The sequence below is a fragment of the Mustela lutreola genome, chromosome 10, assembly GCF_030435805.1.
Source record: "Mustela lutreola isolate mMusLut2 chromosome 10, mMusLut2.pri, whole genome shotgun sequence".
NCBI lineage: Eukaryota > Metazoa > Chordata > Mammalia > Carnivora > Mustelidae > Mustela > Mustela lutreola.
This window is the reverse complement of record NC_081299.1, coordinates 78,802,634-78,824,719: the sequence shown is the minus strand read 5'-3', so window position 1 is coordinate 78,824,719 and position 22,086 is coordinate 78,802,634. Positions and strand designations below refer to the sequence as shown.

At 39.2% G+C, this 22,086-nt stretch overlaps 1 protein-coding gene across 8 annotated transcripts in view; it reads left to right on the top strand.

Annotated features, from left to right (window-relative positions):
- The first annotated feature begins 10,865 nt into the window (after positions 1-10,865).
- The window catches only part of EVI5 (ecotropic viral integration site 5), a 205,135-nt gene continuing 193,914 nt past the window's right edge, over positions 10,866-22,086 (top strand). For 6 of the 8 annotated variants that reach the window (XM_059138558.1, XM_059138553.1, XM_059138554.1 and 3 more), the window contains exon 1: positions 10,869-11,317. The gene's annotated coding sequence lies outside the window, so the exon portion shown is untranslated. Of the gene's footprint in view, positions 11,318-22,086 lie in introns of all 8 variants that reach the window. The other 2 variants (XM_059138560.1, XM_059138559.1) reach the window with 2 other exon arrangements.

Genomic DNA, 22,086 nt, shown 5'->3' with positions numbered 1-22,086 from the left:
TGTATGCATATTTTCTTAAACAATGTATTATTTAGTTCTTTTTGGAACTTCCTAAAAATAACACCATACCTTATCATGCTTTCTATAAGTTTCTTCTGTAACTCAATATCATGTTTCTAAGGTTCATTCACATTGTTGCATGGAGCTGTAATTTGCATTGTTACATAATATCCTATGTGTTAACATTCCATACACATTCACTTATCAGGGGATATTTGGTCTGTTTTCAGTTTTTTCTGTTACTAACAATGCTACTATGAACTTTCTCAAACCTGTCTCCCAATACAAATGTGTACAAGTTATTCTAGCCAATAGCTTTTGTGCTTTTTTTCACTGCAACCCAAGTAATGAGTACATTTTACTCAGTAATTCAGTATACCTGTATGGCACACATGGTTCGCTATTCCTATGCTTCCATGCTGTAGAGTTGTGTGCTGAGAGTTGCCTCTCAGAGGCACTGAGAAGTTTATATTCAAATACTGAGATCTCTGGGGATTAAAATTGATTTCTCTTTTTATCTTTAAGATAAATAAATATAATTTTTGTTGTTGACTTCTAATTTAACTGCATTTTGTTCAGAGAAAATATTCCATATAATTCCAATTGTTTGAAACTTACTGAGTCATGCCTTATTGACTGAAAAGTGGTCAGGTTTTAGAAATGTGGTCCATGTGTGCTTGAGATGATGAGTATTCTCAAATTATTGGATATAAGTTTCTATCTTTAGGTAATAAATCAAGGTTCTTAATTACTTTGTTTAAATAGAGATATACACATATTTTTAAAGATTTATTTATTTGAGAGAGTGTGTGCGTGGTGTATGGAGTGGGGGGAGAAGCAGAAGGTGAAGGAGAAGGAATCTCCAGCAGACTCCCCACTGAGTTTGGAGCCCATCATGGGACTTGATCTGTGAACCTCAAAATCATGACCTGAGCCAAAATCAAGAGCCACTCACCCAACTGACTGAACCACCCATGCACCCCTGTTTAAGTATATTTTTAAGATTTTATTTATTTATTTGAGAGAGAGAGTAGGGGGAGGGGCAGAAGGAGAGGGAGAGCAAGGATCTCTAGGAGACTTCATGCTGAGCTTGGAACCTGATGTGGGGCTTGATCTTACAAACCTGAGATCATGACCTGAGCTGAAACCAAGAGTCAGATGCTTAACTGACTGAGCCACCGAGGAACCCCTAAGTGTATCTTTAAAAATACTTAAAAGTGAAATGAATTTGCTTTAGAGTATAATTTTATTGAGATAATTGCATATGCAATTATAAGAAATAATACAGAGAAATCTCTTCTATGTTTGCCCAGCTTCTCATAATAATAACATTTTGCAATTCTGTAGTATATCACAACCAGGTTACTAATATTGATAATTTGTCTTTTTCTATCACTTTAAGCCTTTCCATGTTCTTATATTTCAGGTGTATCTCTTGCAAATAGTTTATCTCAGATTTTATTTCTATTTTGTAATCCAATCTATAACAGGCTAGTTCAACACATTTACATTTACTAAATTAGTAACATTTTTACTCATTTTCAATTTCTATTTTTTCTTTTTCTTTTCTCATATGCTATTTTTCTTCTTTGTCGCCTTTTGTTTTTTACATTAAGGTTTTAAAAAATTGTTGTTAACTTGTATATTACCATATTCCACTTCTCCCCTTTACTAGCATGGAAATAGCATAGTCTATTTCTGTTCTTTCAAGGATCACCTTAACAATATCCAAAGTTAATATCTTCTTTCCATAACAACATAATGAACTTTGAATACTTTAACTCTGGTCATCCCAACCTAAATGCTACTATTATTATTATTATTAATATATAATTTCATCCTTAATCCTCCAAATTAGCATTAAACAAATATTTCTTTAGATCTAACTACATATTTACCTATATCTTTGCTCATTAGTTCATCTCCCACCTCCCAGCAAAGGATTATTTTTCATCTCTTTTGATTTGAGACCAGCAGCATTGGCATCACCTGGTAATTACGAGAAATGCAGACTCTTAGGCTCCCTGTGTAGATTTACTCAGTCTACAATATCTGTATTTTATGAAAATCCCTTGGTGATTTGTATACACATGAAAGTTTGAGAAGCACTGCCCCCAAAGAATTCCCTTTAGAAATTCATAGAATTCTTGTTCACTACAATCTGCCTGACATATCACGTACTTTGTGAAAACTTCTTTGACCACCATGGTATTATTCAAGACTCTTGATTGAGTATGACAGAAACCCAACTCCAGCTACCTCCCCACCACCTCTCCTTGCTCCTCCCTTAGTCTTCCCTGTCATAGTAGATGGCAACTCTAAACTTTTAGTTGCCCAGCCCCCAATTCCCAGCGTCAACTTTGATTTCTCTCTCTTTATCCCATAGCCAATCTGAAGGGGAATTATGTTGGCTGAAAACATATCCACATTTGCTCACTTCTCATCCTTTTGCTCTTCCCACTCCAGTCCATGCCATCAACCTATCTCAATAGCTTCTGACTGATCACCACATTTCTACCTTTCCTTGATTTGATTCCTTGATTTCCTTGAGTTGATTCATTGTACAGGAGCCAGATGATGCTTTTAAACAGAAAACACGAGTCAGATCATGTCACTCTGCTTATTTGTCCCAGTTAGAGTAAAAGACGGCCAGTTAAGCCCCTTATGTTGTCTGGTTCTGCTCTCTTCCTGATTTCATATCCTAGAATTTTCTATTCGGTTCATGCCATTCTAACCACACCACTAGCCTCCTTGTCATTCCTTGGCTTCACTCGGCACATTCCTCCCTCAAAGCTTTTGTACTTGCTTTTTTCTCTGCCTGGGATGTTTGTTGCCAGATGGCTTGCTCTCTAACCACCTTCTTTATGAGGTCTTCCCTGAGTATCCTCCTTAACATAACCCTTCTCCTCATTCCCTTTCCCCTTCCCTGTTTCAGTTTTCTCCATACACTTACACCAACTCATACACATTTTTTATTGCTATTTATGTGTTCAATTTATCATTTCAACTAAGTCAAATCAAGATCCTTTTTCTTTATTCTCCATTCTTCTCTTCCAAGATGATCTAAATTCCTAAGAAGCTTTCTTTCCTTTTTTTTTTATTGTAGAAAAATAGACATAACATGAAGTTTGCCATTTTAGCCGTTTTTCAGCATATAATTCAGAGACATTGAGTACCTTCCTAATATGGTATAATGATCATGATTATCTAGTTCCAAAACCCTTTCATCACCCCAGCTAGAAATTTTGTGTCCATTTAGCAGTAACTCCTTATTTACCCCTTCCCTGGGCTCTACTAAACTCCAGTCTACCTTATGTCTCTATGAATGACTATTCTAGATACCTCATACCGGTGGAATCATACAACAGTTATTCTTTTATGTCTGGCTTACTTCATTTAGCATAATATTTTCAAGGCTCTTCTGCATTTTAGCATGTATCCACATTTTATCCCCTTTTATGGCTGAATAATATTCAACTGTATGGATATATCATTTTTGGATATGAAATGGATATCATTTCCATATTCAACTGTATGGATATATCATTTTTGGTTTGGTGTCTAGGGTTGTTTTACCTTTTGGCTATTATAAAAAGTACGGCTGTGAACATTGGTGTATCTGTTTGAGTTCCTGTTTCGAATTCCTTTAAGTGGCTTGGAGTAGAATTGCAGGGTCATACGGTAATTTTAGGTATAACTTTTGGAGGAACTGCCAACTCCTTTCCCCAGTGGCATCAGTTTTTACATTCCCACCAGCAATGCACTAGGACTCCAATTTTTTACACATCCTTGCCAACATTTGTGATTTTTTTGCTTGTTTCATAATGGCAATCACAGTGGGTATAATGTGACATTTCATTATGGTTTTGATTTGCCTTTTCCTAATGATTGATAATATTGTGTATCCTTTAAGTGCTTAGTATACCTTTTTTAGAGAAATGTCTATTTAAGTTTTTTGCCTATTTTTTAATTGGCTTATTTTTGTTATTGTTGATTTGTAACAATTCTTTATATAATCTAGGTATTGATCCTTTATCAGAAATATAATTTGAAAGTATTTCTCCCATTCTATGGATTATTTTTTAACTCTTTTGATAGTGTCTTTTGATGTACAAACATTTAAAAATTTTAAAAAGATTTTATTTATTTATTTGGCAGAGAGAGACACAGTGAGAGAGGTAACACAACTTGAGGGAGTGGGAGAGGGAGAAGCAGGCCTTTTGTGGAGCAGCGAGCCCAATTCGGGGCTTGATCCTAGGATCCCAGGATCATGACCTGAGCTGAAGGCAGATGCTTAATGGTTGAGCCACCCAGGCACCCTGCAAACATTTTAAATTTTGATTATGTCCAATTTATGTGTATTTTCTTTTGTTCTTTATGTTTTTGGTGTCATACTTAAAAATCATTGCCAAATACAATGTTACAAAGATTTTTCCCTATTTTTAAAATAAGAGTTTAATAGTTTCAGCTCCTGAGTTTAAGTCTTTGATATTTTGGATTAATTTTTCAATGTGGTATAAGGTGAGGATCCAACTTTATTTTTTTGCATATAGATATTCAGTTTTCCTACTACATATTTTTTACTTATAGTACATATCTATTTATTGTCTGCTTATTCCCACTCTAATTTAAGCTCCATCATGTAGGGTTTATGTTTGTTTTTGTCACTGATAGGCTGATTATCTATTGCTATTCTATTTATTGCAATTTGTGGTTAAAAAAAAAACCCACCCCAAAATTTAGTGCCATAAAACAACATTTTTATAATAAAATACATTTTTATAATTTATAAAATAACATTTTATAATAAATAAACATTTATTATCTCTTAAATTTTTTCTTCTTCTTCTTTTTTAAGATTTTATTTTTAACTAATCTCTACATCCAATGTGGGGTTCAAACTCACAACCCTGAGATTAAAAGTCCCATGCTCCACCAACTGAGCCAGCCAGTGTCCTTCTCTTACAGTTTCTATGAGTTAGGAATTTGGGAACAGCTTTCTGACTGGTGCTGGCTTAGGGTTTCACATGAGATTCAGACATATGTCCTTTGAAGATGTTCTCTGGGGTGGCTGAACAATCCACTTCCACTGTGGCTCAGTGAGTAGCCATCAGGTTTGTCCTCGGTGCTATGGAATTTTTTCTTCAAAGAGTTCCACACACATGGTGGCTGGCTTCCCCCAAAGCTTTCATTCTAAGAGAACAAGGCAAAAACTCCAGTGTCCTGATAAACTAGCCTCCGAGGTTGTACTCTATCTCTTTTGTGCTATTTTATTGGTTACATAGACCAGCCCTCATTCAACGTGCAAGGGTCTGTACAAGCGCATGAAGAACAGGCAGCAAAAATCACTGGGCCAAAGTAGAGGATGGCTATCAAATGTACCTAGAATAGCGCCTGTCAAAATGACCAGGGTTTTTTGTTTTTTTTTTTAAAGTTTTTATTTATTTATTTGACAGAGAGAGACACCGTGAGAGGGGGAACACAAGCAGGGGGAGTGGGAGAAGGAGAAGCAGAACTCCCGCCGAGCAGGGAGCCTGATGTGGGGCTCTATCCCAGGACCCTGGGATCATGACCTGAGCCTAAGGCAAATGCTCAACGACTGAGCCACCCAGGCCCCCAAAATAACTAGCTTTAATAAGTATTATATAATATATATGAGGCTTGGGAAAAGCAGGACTGACTGTAATCAGGGATTCTAATATCTTCAGGATGTTCTCCATCTCATTTTTGTTTCTCTGACTATAGTCTGGGTCTTTGTGTTCATACCTTTAGAGCTTCATAATGAGAAGGCAAAGAAAGGGACTTTACTTGTGCAGGTCTGGTTTGAAAAACCCCAGGGCACAACTCTCTCAGGCCCCCTTAACGCAGTCAGTGTGGTCTTGGGGTCATATGATTGATTTAGCTTGTGTCAGGTACCTACACCTATTAATAGAACATGGACGGGGGTGTAAGCAAATAAAAATAGTACAACTCCTTGGACAGGGTTAGATACTCCCCATTTTGTATGTTTCCACCATAACATATCTCCATATGATAGAATATATCATTATTGTCTATTTATTTGTTATGTCTCTTTTCTACATCAGACTATATGTTCTTACATTAGAGCCTGAACACCAGTACTACATTTTTGTAACTCTAAACAATATAGGCTTTGTAGTGAAGAGAGACTTATCTTGCATTTTTGCTTTTCTTTTTATTGTCATTGTGACTTTGGATCAGTCTTAGTTTCCTCATCTTGTGAATGGGCCTAATGATGGCTGCCTCACTTGAAAGCACATAATGTTATTGCTGACATGTAGTAAGTGAGAGTTTTAGTTATAGTTCCTCTTCTTAGGAAAGTACTTGACACAACTGTAGATACTTAGTATATTTGTGGTGAATGAATGAATGAATGAGAGAGTAAATAAATGAAACATGCCTAGTGACTTGCTTGGGATTCACTTGTAAATGAAGATCATAATAGGATTATGGTGAAGTTTAAGTTAGAGGATAGATGAAAAGTGCTTCAAAGCCCAACTCATGGTAAGACTTCTAAAAAAAAGCTATCATTATTAGAGAGGCAATCTTCTAAAATTAACATATCTTATTGGATCTCTTTCGAGAGAATGGGAGAATAACGGAGAATAGAATATGTCCATTTAGCTATCTCTCACAACACATCACTTGCTTCTGTATTTCACAGTAAAATCTCAATTAATAGTCCTGAGTAATACAAATGCAATATCCATTAATAGGACACAATAGCCTGAAGTATTCCAAGAGCCAAAGAGTTAAAAAAAAAAAACCAAAAACCCAAAAGGTAAATTCTACCAGATTAAGAACATTGTCTAGTGTCGAATTCTAGGAGCTGAAACTACTTAATATTTGGCAGCTTCTAGCCCATGCCTCAGAATCAACATCCCAAATACAACAGTTTATAGACAGCTGTCATTCTGAGATAAGTCAAGTCATTTAAGGAAGGAGGGAGAAAGGAAGAAAGGACGCAGGGAAGGAAAGGTGAAAAAAAAACCCCCAAAATCGACTAGTTTCTCAAAAGACCAAAAAGTGTTGGTTACTGCATTTCTAGTCCCCCACATTCCCAGCTTCCCTTGAAGGTCCTACCTAACAAATGTATAAGATGGAACCGAAAGGGTGTTAAGTGGGTGGATCCCAGTGGCGCTGCCATTGTAAACACTCCCTGTGAGTCAGCTATAAATTCAATTCAAATCCCCAGGCTCCACATCTTCTCTGCTTATCATGGTTACCACCAAAATGACGGCTGCCTTTAGAAATGCTAATGGGAAACAGGTAACTGCCGACAATGTTTGATTTTATATCAAAACATATAAAAATGTAAGCACTGGAACAGGAAATATTTTGCTACTGAGCTAGGGTTTATATACTTTGCTTAGTCTTCGAAACACAGGAACAGCTTGTTAACACTTCCTCAGTTTTATTTTAAGAATGTTATTGTATTATGGCCATTTGAGGGATTAACAAGAATTTATGGAACATTAGGTTTAATTTCACACCATAGGAAAGGTATTTTAGTAACTGACTTTTTGTAATTCAATACTGTTTCTTTACCTTGCTGTAATTGGCTACTGGTTATCTTTTTTGAGGGTACATTCTCAGAAGAGACCTGAGGAATCCATAAGGCCTTCAAATTTCTCATGTGGAGAGAAAGGACAGCTGAGAAAATGACTGGGTCACCATGGGATTCATTCACAAGTTCCATCTGGTAGCAATGTTGAAGGTTGTGTGGTCTTTCAGTGATGACTTCAGCAACCATTGCTTCCCTGTTGTTAGGGGAGCACAGTTCATAAAAAAAGCTAAATTAGGGGCACCTGGTTGGCTCAGTAGGTTTAAGCCTCTGCCTTGGGCTCAGGTCATGCATGATCTCAGGGTCCTGGGATCGAGCCCCGCATCTTGGCTCTCTGCTCAGCGGGGAGTCTGCTTCCTCCTCTCTCTCTGCCTGCCTCTCTGCCTACTTGTGATCTCTCTGTCAAATAAATAAATAAATATAATCTTAAAAATTATTCCAAACTTTTGAGCCAGAGAGCTGGTTCTTTTACCACAGCTGTGGCAGATATAATCTCTACCTATGCACAAAGAGCCAAGAGATGGCAATAGAATTGTGCGCCTCTTAACAAGTTCTTTCCTAAGATAACAAGTCTAGCAAACAAATGAAATGTGTTAGATATGAGGTTAAAGCCATTCTTATAACCTCATTACACTAAGAAGCCACAGCTTTGGTGTTTCATTGAATTTGGATTTATGTTGTGGAAAGCAATAAGCCAAGTGAAATAGGACTTCCCTATTTCATCATGAGCCTTTATTTTTCGAAAGCAAGATATTTTGAACATTAGCTGGGAGTCTCAATGGAGTATTGCTTCTCGTTTTTCTAGAACAGTGCTGCCAGGAGAACTTTCTGAGAGATGGAAATGTTCTATATCTGTGCTGTCCAAGATAGTAGCCAGTAGCCACATATGGCTACTACTGAGCTCTTGAAATGTGTGACTGCAAAGGGGAAACTGAAATTTTAATTTAAGTTGAAATGTAAACAATCACATGAGCCTAGTGGCTGCTGTTTGGGACAGTGCAGTCCTAGAATGTAACTGAGATGCCCTGGTTCTCTAAGGAAACCCCAAATGTCAGATGCCCAGGGTGAGGGTGGGTGTTGTTCACAAATGGGGTTGACTCCACTGGTGACTTCCTCTTCCGTGTTCTGGGTAGTTTTTGCCTCTCAGGAGAATACCTCTTTTGCTTTTTATTTCTGTGAGCAATGACTCACACGGGTGACTTATAAAACACCTTTGGCAGTTGAGAGCATGGTGTTCTGAGATTTAACCCTTGCCAGGTTTAGAGAGAACATAGTTCAGGTCCTCTCCTGTACGGTTGACACAAATCAATGCCAAGGGGGTACAGCATTAGAACATAGAAAACTTTTGAATTGCTAACCAAATTTCCCTCTAATTTAACTTTCTCCAAACAGGGTGCCACTGCCCACTGCACCCATGCTTCCTCTATTTTGAAGTTTCAGAGTGTGAACAGTGGAGAGGTGGAGAGCTGGAGCAGAGGTGGTGTTGGTGTGAAATTCACATGGTAGAATTTCGCTTACGCAAGTGTTCAAGCTCTTTGAGAGATCAGAATTAGCTATTTCTCTGTTGGATTGAGCTATTTCAGTGAAAAGTTCAAGTGTAAGCTCTTTCATCAAATAAATTGAGTGAGAAAAGGAAACGAGTAAACCAGGGAGATTACTAGAGGGTCAGAGCTAATGGTATAAGCTTCTCTCCTCAGGCCATTTAAGATAAAATATCTCAGACATTTAACACAGCAGTGGTTATTTAGGTTATTTGGAATGTGTGTGTGTACATTATATATATATGTGTATATATACATATACTCACACACATATATATACACATATATAAAAATAGGAAGTAGAGTTCTTGTATACTTACATATACATGTATGTACATCGTGTGTGTGTATAGGTAGAGATAAGAGCTGACTGAAGTCAGAAGGATGAAAGTTGGAGAAGCTCTCCAGGCATTGAGGAAAACATATGCACAAGCTCTGTAGAGGGAAGAAGATTTGAAGGATCAGAAGAGGCCACTATGGCTGGAAGAGAGACAGCAGGATGGAAGAGACAGCAGTAGTTTGAGAAGTGAGAAGAGGTGAGAGAAGAGATGCGCAAGGCTCCTGACCATGTAGGGCTTGGGTAGTTAAGGGTTTTGTCTAAGAGAATGGGAAGCTAGTGATTGGTTTACCTAGAAGTGACAGGGTCACATAGCCTTCTGTGTGGTGAAGAGATGAGAGGGGAACTAGGGCACATATGGGTAAGCCTTTGAGAAGAGTAGGTTAGGCACTCCTTCACCCTCACCCATGTAGCTTGGACTAGGGTGGTGATGGAGGAGATACAAGAGAATAGATTCAAGGAAAATTTCAGAGCTAAAATCAACAGGATTTGCTGATAGATGTACTATATAGAGGGAAAAGTAGATTTTCAAGCTATCTTTTAAGTTTCTTATACAAAATGTGTTCTGTTTCAATAAAATTGTTGATTGAAGTTAACTTTAAATAACGGCCTGACCTAAAAGTTATGAAAAATTTTGCCTCAAAAAATTTCAAGATTTCTAAGTTTTTTAGCTAGGTGGAGGGCATGGCTCTACTTCCTCTATTTTAGTATTTCCTAAGCCTGTTTTTTAAAAAAAATGTGGAGTTTTTCTTTTTCTGAAATGCTTACTACAGTGGAATCCCTTCCGGAGACTGCAAATTTATATCAGAAAATAACCACGGACTATCTAGTTTCTAGGCAAACAATTTGGAGGTTAATTTTTGTGTGTGTGTGTGTTGATAATTACTGTCATTTTGTAATTTATAAATGTATAATGAAAGTAATTTATACTATCTTCATTATTTTTCTTCCCCGTTTTTCCTGGAGTTGGACCGGAATTAGTAGATAGTTTCTGTCCCAAACTAAGTACTTCTAAGAATTTCTTCGTTGGTATTGGATGGTTGCCCGGCTGGACCTCATACGTTTGTGCCTATGCTCTGCCCCCTGTCGGACTCTGCACAAACCCAGTGCGTCGAGACGACTGAAGGTAGAGGGATTTGCAATCACAAGTGCTATTTGCACCTTGATTATTGTTTTTGAGAGTGACCTAGGTCACCTGTCGGGGAGCTTGGAAGGCCTTTCGGAAGCCTGCGCGTCGGCGCCGCGTGCCCGCGGCCTGGGAGGCCCGTGGGCGACGCGGTAGCTCGAGGCCCTCAGCCCCGAGCTAGGGGTCTTCTCGGGCCCCTGAAGAGGTGTGTCCTGAGCAGCTTTTCCATGCCAGGGGCGGTCCAAGAGACTGGGGAAGTCTGCAATTTGTAAGGCCGAGGGCTGGCGCTTTGAAAGAGAGGCGGAGGAGGGAGCGGGATTTCCCCGCCCCCGATCCCCACGGCCCAATCCCTTCGGCTTCTCCTTTTCTCCACCGGCCGCCCGGCCCCTAACCTGCTCGAACCCATTATGCGGTAGAGGCGGCCGGTCTCTTTAAGGCCCTGCCGCGCCTGCGCCTTGGGCTTTCCTGACGCGGCGGGCGGGACCCTGGAGGAGCCGGCGGGCGGGCAGGGTAGGGGTCGGGTAGTAGTTAAAGCAGTCCCGGCGCCCGGAGGCGTGCGTGAGGGTCGGTGGCGACTCTGAGCTCTCGAGTGAGCGCGGTGCTCCGGAGCGGGCGGAGAGGACGGCCCGCGGAGCCGGAGCGGGGCCGAGGCGCTGAGACGCGGCGGCGAGGCTGCCGGCTGCATGGGAAGTTAATGTTTACGGCGGAGTCCACCCAACGTTTCCAAGGTGAGCGGCGCCGCGCCAGGCCGGGCGGGCCGGGAGGCCAGACGAGCTGCGAGCTCGGGTTCTGCGGGGCGCACGACGGGGCCGGGGCGCGGCGAGTGGGGCCGCCACCAAACTTGCGGCACGAGCGGGGCGGGCGTGCCCGGCCCCGCTGGGGCCTAAGTTCCCTGAGGCCGCGGCGGCCCGGGACCCTCCTCCCGTGGGCGCTGGGGAGGAAACTCGCCAGTGGGTCTTCCAGGAGAGTCCCCGGGAGGTGGAGAGACCGGGCAGCTTCGGGGTAGTTCCTCACTAATCCTGTGTTGGGTGGGGGGAGATACTGACCTTTCACCCCCACCCTGGAGGCCAGAAGATCGTTCTCCTTGGGTGTCCTGATGGAGTGAGACCGCCCGCACCCCTTACTTGCGAAGTTGGCGTCTTGATTTGGCCCCCGGGATTCTCCGCAGGGCCGCGCTCCAGGCAGGTGATGGGCTAGCCAGGTGTGCTAGGTGACTCCCAAGGATGCACTTGGAGAGCGTTTGTAACCATCGCTGAATCACCTTATGACTAGCGGGGCAAGCCTCAAATTAACCGCAGAATTTCCGGTAGATTGGAGTGTGGTGCTGGTGTTTGCTTTAGAATTGCCGTGATTTCTTTGTGTCTGTCTGTTTTGGGGCATCTTAGATCAAGCCGGTTGTCATCCGTTCACCGAGGAGTTAACCAAAACTTTTGCAATGGTACCTTTGCTTTTCTCCTATCCGTTGCTGTTAGAGGTGACTTTGAAAAGCATTTTCTTGCAAAGATAATCTTTTCTTTGGTTTACAGTGTAGAACAATAAACCCCTTTCTTCTGTGAAAGAAATCCAGTGCTTCTTGAAGTTCAAGAAAAACTGTGGGTTGGTAGTTTTTACCTTTGTTCTGGACTGATACGTGTTAGTGCCCCCCCTTTTCTTTCTTTTTTGGTTTTTAATTTTATTAGTAAACTTTCTTGAGTTTACCTGAGGCTCCTTTTCTGTTCTAAAGTGCTGGCCCAAGGTCTCTGAGATCTTTGTGTCAAGGAAACTTAGAAAACTTATTGAATATACAGAAAAAGTGCACAATCCTGAGTGCAGGTAAAGAATTTTTACCGTCACAGATCAAGAAACAGAATATTTCTAGGTTGGGATTTATACCTAGGAGTGGAATTGTTGGTTTGTGAGATATGTGAATGACAAAACTTTAGTATTAGTTACTGTTGAACATTTTCCAAAGTGGTTGAGCTAATTAGCAGGGAATGATAATTCAATTACTCCACATTCTTGCTGATGCTTGTCGGTTGGAAACATTTTTGCTATTCTGGTTGAGGTGCAGTAATATATTGGTGTGGTTTTATTTTGCATTTTCATGATTGTAGTTTTATCTTTTATTGGCCATTTATATATCTTCTTTTGTGAGATGTCTGTCTTATTTTTTTTTTTATTTGCGGTTTTATGAATAAGAGTTCTTTCTGGAAGGTATGCACACACACACCTCTATCTATAAACTATACATAATTTATCTTATTCCACTCTGTCTTTTCACTCTTTTAATTTTTTTAAAAATATTTTATTTATTTATTTGACAGACAGAGATCACAAGTAGGCAGAGAGGCAGGCAGAGAGAGAGAGAGAGAGAGAGAGAGGAGGAAGCAGGCTCCCCACGGAGCAGAGAGCCTGATGTGGGACTTGATCCCAGGACCCTGAGACCATGACCATAACCCACTGAGCCACCCAGGCGCCCCCTTTTTTGAAGGATGAACAACTTTAATTTTAATGAAATATATTTACTGTTTTTCTTTATGAGTACTGCTTTCTGTGGCCTATTTAAGACATTTTGCCTAGCCTAAGAATATGAAGATATTTTTGTGTGTTTCTTACAGAAGTTTTATTTTGTTTTACTTTCCACATTTAAGATGTACAATTTACAGTAAATTTCAGATGGATTGTAAGGGGTCAATATTCACTTTTAACGAGGTGGATATCTTTTTGATCCAGCACCATTTTTGGAAACTGCCTTACTTGTCCTTCTGCACTATGTGGCACTTTAATAAATCAGATGACTGTTTAAGTGTGGCTCTCTTTCTGGATACTCTATTCTGTTTTATTGGTCTATTTGTTATCCTTGCACCGGTATCATTGTATTAATTAATGTAACTGTATAATAAACTTTGATATGTGATAGTATAAGGCCTCCAACTTTGTTTTTTGATACTGGGCAGTTCTTGGCTCTTAGCATTTCTGTATAAATTTCAGAATCTTCTTGTCAATTTCAACAAATTTTGAAAATTGGAATTGAATCTATACATATATCGATTTGGAGAGTATCTTAATATTGGGTTTTCCAGTTTATGAGCATGGCATATACCTGTATTTATTTAAGGCCTTTTAAAATTTCAATAATTTCGGGGCGCCTGGGTGGCTCAGTGGGTTAATTAAGCCGCTGCCTTCGGCTCAGGTCATGATCTCAGGGTCCTGGGATCAAGACCCGCATCGCTCTCTCTGTTCAGCAGGAGCCTGCTTCCCTTCCTCTCTCTCTCTGCCTGCCTCTCTGCCTACTTGTGATCTCTCTCTCTGTCAAATAAACAAACAAATAAATCTTAAAAAAAAAAAATTTCAGGGGCACCTGGGTGGCTCAGTGGGTTGAGCCTCTGCCTTCGGCTCAGGTCATGGTCCCGGGGTCCTGGGATCGAGCCCCACATCGGGCTCCCTGCAGCGCAGAGAGCCTGCTTCCTCCTCTCTCTCTGCCTGCCTCTCTGCCTACTTGTGATCTCTGTCAGATAAATAAAAAATCTAAAAAAAAAAAAAAAATTTCAATAATTTGTAGTTTTCTGTGTAAAAGTTTTGGACATCTTTTATTTATTCTTAGGTATTTGAAATTTTTTGGTGTTATTGTGAATGATACTTTAAAATATTTGTGGCCAGTATGTAGAAGTGCAGTCGATCCATGTGTTTAATCTTCATGCAGGACCTAATCCAAATTATACCTTGTATGTTCTACTTTTCCAAGTTGGTTCATTCCTTCTTTCTTTCTTTCTTTCTTTTTTTTTTTGGTGTGGTGTCTAGGACCAATTAAGGAGTTATAGAGTGTTTAGTATATTGACAATGTCTGTGTTGGGCCATTGCTGATACAAAGCTGATTAAAATGCAGCTCCTGCCCTTAAGGGGTTTAGAGTCTAGGAAGGATAAGTGGAAATCCAAAAAGAGACCTTTATCCTCCACTGTAAGTGCTATTATGAAAATTGGTTTGGCAGCATACAAAAAGGACATTTAAATCAAACTGGGCAGGGGTGGGAGTCGGGAAGGTAATCACTGGCTCCCACTGTCCTGAGGGCTGAGCAGAGATGTGGCTGTGGGTAGGTAGGGGCTGCTATTCACTATACGTGCTTCTGCTTAACTCTTTGGCTTTCTGCCTTAGCCTCACTCCACTCTTTGGAGTCTGGAGTCTCTCCATGTTAGTGTTTCTAGGGAATAAATTTATGAGATGGTATAAATGAAGGAAACTATAGGATCTGTATAATACAGATGGATGTAGACTTTACATTACTAACCTGCTCTTCAGCCCCACATCTCTCTCCCACTGACCACATACCATCTAGAGACTCCCAGCTCTTGAGCCTTCCTGGGGTTCTGTGATTGAGGCATATCAGCTACTTGACCATATTCCTTATGCAGGCCTGTAAGTTTGGCTTCATCTCCTCTACCCGATTAACATGTTCTTCTCTTTCTCATTTCATGGATGCCATATCTTATCTGTCTGAGAATGTTAAAGATAATTTCTTTAAGCTTTCTTTTCCTTGCATAGTTTGTTTCCTCTAAGTTACTTTTTTACTGTTTGGTGTAGCCTCAGCAATTAAGGCCCTCCTCAGAGTTTTGATAATCCGTGGTTGGTTGTTTATGAGTGAGAGTGGGCATCTAAAAGTTGATAGGAAGCCCTGAGTTTGTAGATTGGGTTAATTGACTTTCAGTTTTACTCTAGAATCTGCATAGAACAGTGGTTCTCAATTTTGGTTGCACATTAGAATCACATGGCCCCGCGCCGGGGGGCTTTAAAAATTCTAGGTTGTGTGCTCGTGCGCTCGGGCGCGTGTGCTTGAGCTCACACACACACACACACACACACACACTGCAAAACCAAACAGCAGAATCTCTGAGGTTAGGACCCAGGTAGCAATATTTTTTAAACAATTAGGTAAGATTGCATTGCAGTTTGATTTTTGTCATGTGTACACCTGTGTTACCAGCACAGGATACAAATTATTGTGAAAACCTTAGAAAATTGTTTATATCCCTTTGTTTTTGTCTTCCCCACTCCCTGCCCAGAGGCAACCACTATTCTGATTTCTATCTCCATAGATTAACATCAGTAGGTGATTCCCTTGTGTGGCCAAGATTGAAGCCATTGGTTTGGGTGGACTGTTTGAAGCTATTCCAGTGTCTCTGACTTTTTGGTCTGGTGGGATTTCCCTGTGAGTCTCTTCCAATTTTTGCTTGGAGGATAGAGGTTTGGTTGCCAATGATCTGAGAAGTCAAGAAGGAGGGCTGAATAATGAACTGTACAACATTTAGTATATAAGGTCACATAATTTGCCTCTTTTTCTTGGGATACCTGTGTCTTCTACCATGTATGGTTTATCCTTTTGAGAGAATAAATCTCCCATCAGCTGCTGCATTGAGGAAGGGCCACTTAGTAGCTTAGAGGAGAAATGGGGTCTAGGTTTCTAACTGTTCACAGCTTTCACCTGAACCTTTCTTACTTTACTGTCCCCTCTTTGTTCTGGCATCCCTGAGCCTTTTGAGGATTGTATGGTATAAATTGGGCTTGTTCTAAGTTGCCAGCACTGCTGGTTTATAATTTGGCTGTCTTTGACAAAATCAGTTACCACTCCTCCATCTTTTCAGCTTCCAAAATTGTATTGCCATCATCTCTTCCTCCATTCTCCTGTCCTTGTGGTTTATGAGCTAAAAACAGAACACAACAACAGCATTTTCTTTATCCTTGTTTTAGTAGAGTTTTGGGGAGGGAAGAAAATTAGTTGTATATGTTCAATCTGCCAGCTTAACCTGGAAGTCCATCATCTGCTTTTCTTTATCCAAAAATGTGTTGCCATCTGCTGTTCACTGTTGTATCCTACTTGGAGGGTTATATCTTTTAAATCTTTTTGTTTTCTCTTAGGCTAAAGTTATACAGTTTAAAGTATTTCCCTTTAAATTATGTCCATCCTTTTCTGTGCTAAAATGTTCTTTTTCATAAGAAATTTGTGGTGTGTGTTTGTTTTCTGTAATGTCCTTATTTGGCAACGTAAAAAGCTGCAGTCCCATTTTGCTCTTCAAATTAATTTTTGACAAGTTTTGTGAAATACAAAAGTCTGCTTAATATTGCCCACAATTCCCAGTGGCCTTTTTGCTCCTCCACCAATTATTTTCCTTTTGTTTGCATATGAAATTAAAATATAAATAAAAGATAACATTATCAGTTATTACTATCTATCTTGGTGATTTGCTAGTCCTTCCTCTTGGAAACATGGAGGTTAATTAATGTTTTGTAGATAGAACCTCTTGACTGTGGCCCCATATGTGTTTGCTCAGAAAGGATCATTCCATTTCTCATTATTTAAGATTGCCTGGTGTTGTATTTGTTGCATTAACAGCTCTTATTTTAATAGTATCTGTACTTGAAGAGAGCTTTCCCCTGCTTGTGCAGTTTGCAGTTTATCCCTTAAGTGGCCAAAGATAATGTGGGTTTAGTGCTTGTTAATTGTTCTTTGTACTAATCCAGCCCTCACAGTTGTACTCTGAAAAATGTTCCCTGAAGCTGGTCAAACTGGCTATTATCTGGGTCTTCATTGTTGGTTTTGTTATTCATTGTCTTGTGGGTTCATGATTAGGACTCTCTTCTTGAGGAACTGATGGTTCCTGTGTTCTTGGAAGGGACCTTGATGAGAGATAGGAACAGAGCTGGCTTTATTAGCAATCATTTTTGTTTTTCATAGGAAAGTGCAAGCACTGATGTAAAAGTGAAGATGGGGATTTTGTCTAACTTTGAGTTGGTGTTTAAATGATTAATAGCTGGGGTGCCTGGGTGGCTCAGTGGGTTAAAGCCTCTGCCTTCTGCTCAGGTCATGATTCCAGGGTCCTGGGATCGAGCCCCACATCCATCTCTCTGCTCCATGGGGAGCCTGCTTCCTCCTCTATCTCCGCCTGCCTCTCTGCCTACTTGTGATCTCTGTCTGTCAAATAAATAAATAAAATCTTAAAAAAAAAAAAAAGATTAATAGCTGTCTTTTTTTGGCCTGGTACAGATCTTTTATTATGTCAGAAATGAATCCAGCATTCTCATAGATTATGGTAGTAGGTTTATTAGATTAATGTTAATAGATACTGGATAAAAGCAAACTTTCAATGAACAATTGTGTAATATGATGTTTAAATGAGTTACATGAGAGAAAGAAGAAAAATTTATTATCTTCAGATGTACCAGAAACCAGAATAGTTTAGAAGACAAACTGGTGAGAAGATAGAGCTTTAAGTAAATTGAAAATGAATTTTAGGGAGTAAGCCCATGAGAATATTTATCTGAACAGATGAGCACAGAGTTAAATATTTTACTGCCTTTCTGAAAATGTGGAGAAGCTGCTTTTCTAATGTCAGATGAGCAAGGTTTATAAAGGTTGTCAAGCATGATAGTACATTTCTTTTTTTTTTTTTTTTTAAGATTTTATTTATTTATTTGACAGAGAGAGATCACAGGTAGGTAGAGAGGCTGGCAGAGAGAGAGAGAGGGAAGCAGGCTCCCTGCTGAACAGAGAGCCCGATGTGGGACTCGATCCCAGGACTCTGAGATCATGACCTGAGCCGAAGGCAGCGGCTTAACCCACTGAGCCATCCAGGCGCCCATGATAGTACATTTCAATGTAACGTACAGGATTGGAAAAATGAATCAGTAAGTGATCTAGAATTTTAAAGAAGTTACAAAATTATCAATAAGCCATTAAGAACCAAAGATAACACATATTGAGCATCTCCTATGTGTCAAACATAATGATTGGTATTGGGAAGGTAATGGTAATCCATTCTACATAGATAAAATCCTTGCTCCCACAAAATTTACAAACTATGGGAAGGCACAGTTGATGTATTGTGTCTGAGTGAGGTGTAAAATAAAAAAGGTAATTAAGTGATTAATTTGTCTTAAATCTATAACTAGTAAGGGAAAATGCTAAGTGAAGTAGGTTTTAAATCTTAATATTAGCTTTAAAAGTTTTTGGGGTAAATTTATATATAGTGAAATGCATAGAGCTTACCTATACAATGCAGTGAGTTTTTTGATAAATGTATATGCCTTCATGACCGCCCCCCGCCCCCACCCTCGTAATCCCTCAGGATTCTTTTATGTTCTTGAACTTCACATAAAAATAGAATAAATTAATGTGTGTTCTTTTCTGTCTGGCTTCTTTTGTTCAGCATAATATTTCTGAAATTTAGCTGTTTTAACAGTTTGATTTTAGCTGATTTAACAGTTTTTGTACATACCAGTCATTTGTTCTTTTTAGTTGGTGTGTATTCCATTGTATTACTATAACATAGTTAAACCATTCTCCCATTTGGCTATTATGAATAAAGGTGTCATGAATGCTTGATTACTGGTCTCTTTATAGACATCTATTTTAATTTCTCTTAGATAAATAACTAGGGGTGAAATTACTGGGTCATGGGGCACATATATGTTTAACTTTAGAAGAAATTGCCATACAGTTTTCACAAGTGGTTATGTCATTCTACAATCCAATAAGCAATTTGTGAAAGGTGTACTTAAGTGACAAATCAGAATTGAGCTTCAGAAAGATTATTCTAGTACAGTGAAGCACAGGACTTAAGATAGGGAAAACACACAGTAAAGTAATATAGTTGAAAATTAAAAGTCTTCCTGTTTCAAGAAATTGATAGGGTAGGAGAGAATCTTAAGGATTCTAGAGCTATGGTCTGTGGGGTGAGGATAAGAGAGGAATCAGATGACCCCCATGTATCTGTCATAGGCTGCTAAATATCAGTGTGGCAATCATTAATAGAGGGAATACAGTTGAAGGGTAGATTTTAGAGGGAAAAGAGGGCAATAATTCTGTTTCGTTTGTAAGTAGTAATTGGGGGTAGAAGGAGGTAGATGAGATAGCTCTGGGTGTGTGTGTAGTGAGGAGAGACCCAGGTTGGAATAGGAATTTGGGGAGCCTTTGACATTAGAGAAATGAGCTGATGAAGAGAAGTCTGCAAAAGAACAGAAGGAATAGCCAGTACAGAAGGAAATACAAATCAGGAAGCTGATTTAACAAACATTATAAAGCAGGAAACTGATTTAGCAGAAACTATAAGTTAGGAAACTGATTTAACAGAAGTTGAGGACTTTGAAGAAGGAGAAAAGGGCTTGACTGTTGTTACTGTGAGGAAAAAATAAGTATAGCCTTTTTGGAGGTTTTATATATATATATATAAATCTGTTAAAATTTAAAATATCACATTTGTTGTGGGTTTTTTTTTTTTTTTGTTTGTTTGTTTGTTTTTTGGAGAGAGTGCATGTGTGTCCATGCATGGTGGGGTTGGAGGGTGGCAGTGAGGGTGGGGAGGAGGAGGGGTAGTGAGGGGGAGAGGGAGAGAAGGAATATCAAGCAGACTCCCTGCCTAGTGTGGAGCCTGATACAGGCCGAAATCAAGAGTCAAATACTTAACTCACTGAGCCACCCAGGTACCCTACATTTCTTCTTCTTCTTTTTTTTTTTTTTTAAGCAACCTTTACACCTAATGTGGAGCTCTAACTCACAACCCCGAGATCAAGAACTGCACATTCTACCGAATGAACCAGCCAGGCATTATGAAATTTCACATTTCTTGATCTTATAGGTGTGCTTTATGGACTAACTCCTAGAGAAAAACAAATGTGGAAGATGTGTTTCAGAGGTATTCATGGCACCTAGTATATAATAATAAAAAGTTGAAAACAACCTAAATAGCCATCAATAAAGGGTTGCTATAAAAAAATGATAATTTTTATGATAGAATGTTATACAACTAATATAATATGGTTTGTATATATGTTATTTTCCTATTGCTGCTGTAAAAAATTAACAGACTTAGCAGCTTAAAACAACAAATTAGTCTCTTACAGTGATGGAGGCCAGAAGTCTGAAGTGTTTCACTGGGCTAAAGTCAAGGTATTAGCAGGGCTGTTTTTAAGGATAGAATCTGTTTCTTGCTTTTTCCAGCTGTTAGAATTGCATTCCTTGTATTCCCTGCTTTGCATTCTGTGGCCCCTTCCTCCATTTTCTAAGTCAACAGTTTAGTATCTTCACATGGGTCCAATCCAGATAATCCAGATAACCTTCTCATCACAAAATCCTTAACTTAATCCACCAAGCCTCTTTTGCCATTTAAGGTAACATTTGTGGGTTCTGGGTATTATGATGAAGAACTCTCCAGGAGGCCATTAATCAAGCTACTAAATAGGAACAAGGATAGAAGATCAAGGTGCATTAAAAAAAATTCTCAAAGAAAAATATGTATAGTATAATCTAAATTTTTGTTAAGTTAAAAAATACATACATTCTTATATGCTAGTATGTGGTTTTTTTTTTTTTTTTGAGAAAAGAAATCATGATGAAGATAGACTATACTGCTAACAGGCAGTCTCTGAGAATAAGATTACAGAATATTTAAACTTTTCATTTTTTTCTGTGATATTTCAATTCTTTTTTTTTAAATTTTATTATTTTTTTTAAAGATTTTATTTATTTCTTTGACAGAGAGAGATCACAAGTAGGCAGAGAGGCAGGCAGAGAGAGAGAGGAGGAAGCAGGCTCCCTGCTGAGCAGAGAGCCCGATGCGGGACTCGATCCCAGGACCCTGAGATCATGACCCGAGCCGAAGGCAGCGGCTTAACCCACTGAGCCACCCAGGCGCCCCTGTGATATTTCAATTCTTAATTAACAAGTATTTTCTAATCAGAAAAATCACAATAAAAGGATAGAGTATTATACTGGGTCACATGTTCCAGAGAGATAAACAAAGAGGCTCTTGGGGAGCAACTTTGGTAAGAGTGGTTTCAGTAAAATGGTAGGGTGGAAGCCAGATTGCAGTGAAAAAGTGGGAGGTGAGAAAGGGAAGAATGAAAAGCTAAACATCTTTCCAGTTGCTTAATTATGAGGGATGGCAGGATGCTGTGAGACATTAGAGGGATAAATAAGATCCAGTGAGATTTGTAAATATCACAGAGCAGCATGTTTGAAAGTTGAGAGCTTAAACTGGGAGGGAGAGAGAGATTGCCTGAATTCCAGGGTAATTGGAAGAGCCTGAGGTCTGAGTTGATGAAGCAGAAGACCCACTTGCTTATGGCAGGTGAGACTTAGGTGTGGCTATGCATAGTAGTTAAGTTTATAATATTTTAGTTTTATTCAGTGTTATCAGATTTTAAAAAAATCCTATATGCTTCTTTGTCATCTTCTGAAAGTCTAAGGTTATTGTGTAACTATGTAAATTTAGTCCTACTAATACACTCATTGTTTTGGCTTGTCCCCCAAAATTCTGTTTGTTTCTGTAGCCTAGCATATGAGTTTCAGAGAGTAACTTTAGTTTTCTAGGTGCAATATTTTGGGATTTTTTTCTGTTATTGAAACTATTGCATTAAAAAAATCTGCTTATATAAGCTTGTATCAATTTTCTGTTGACTGTAGAATGTTAGAACAGGAAAGCATTGGAGATAACATTCACTTCAACCTTTTTTCAAGTTCCTAACAAG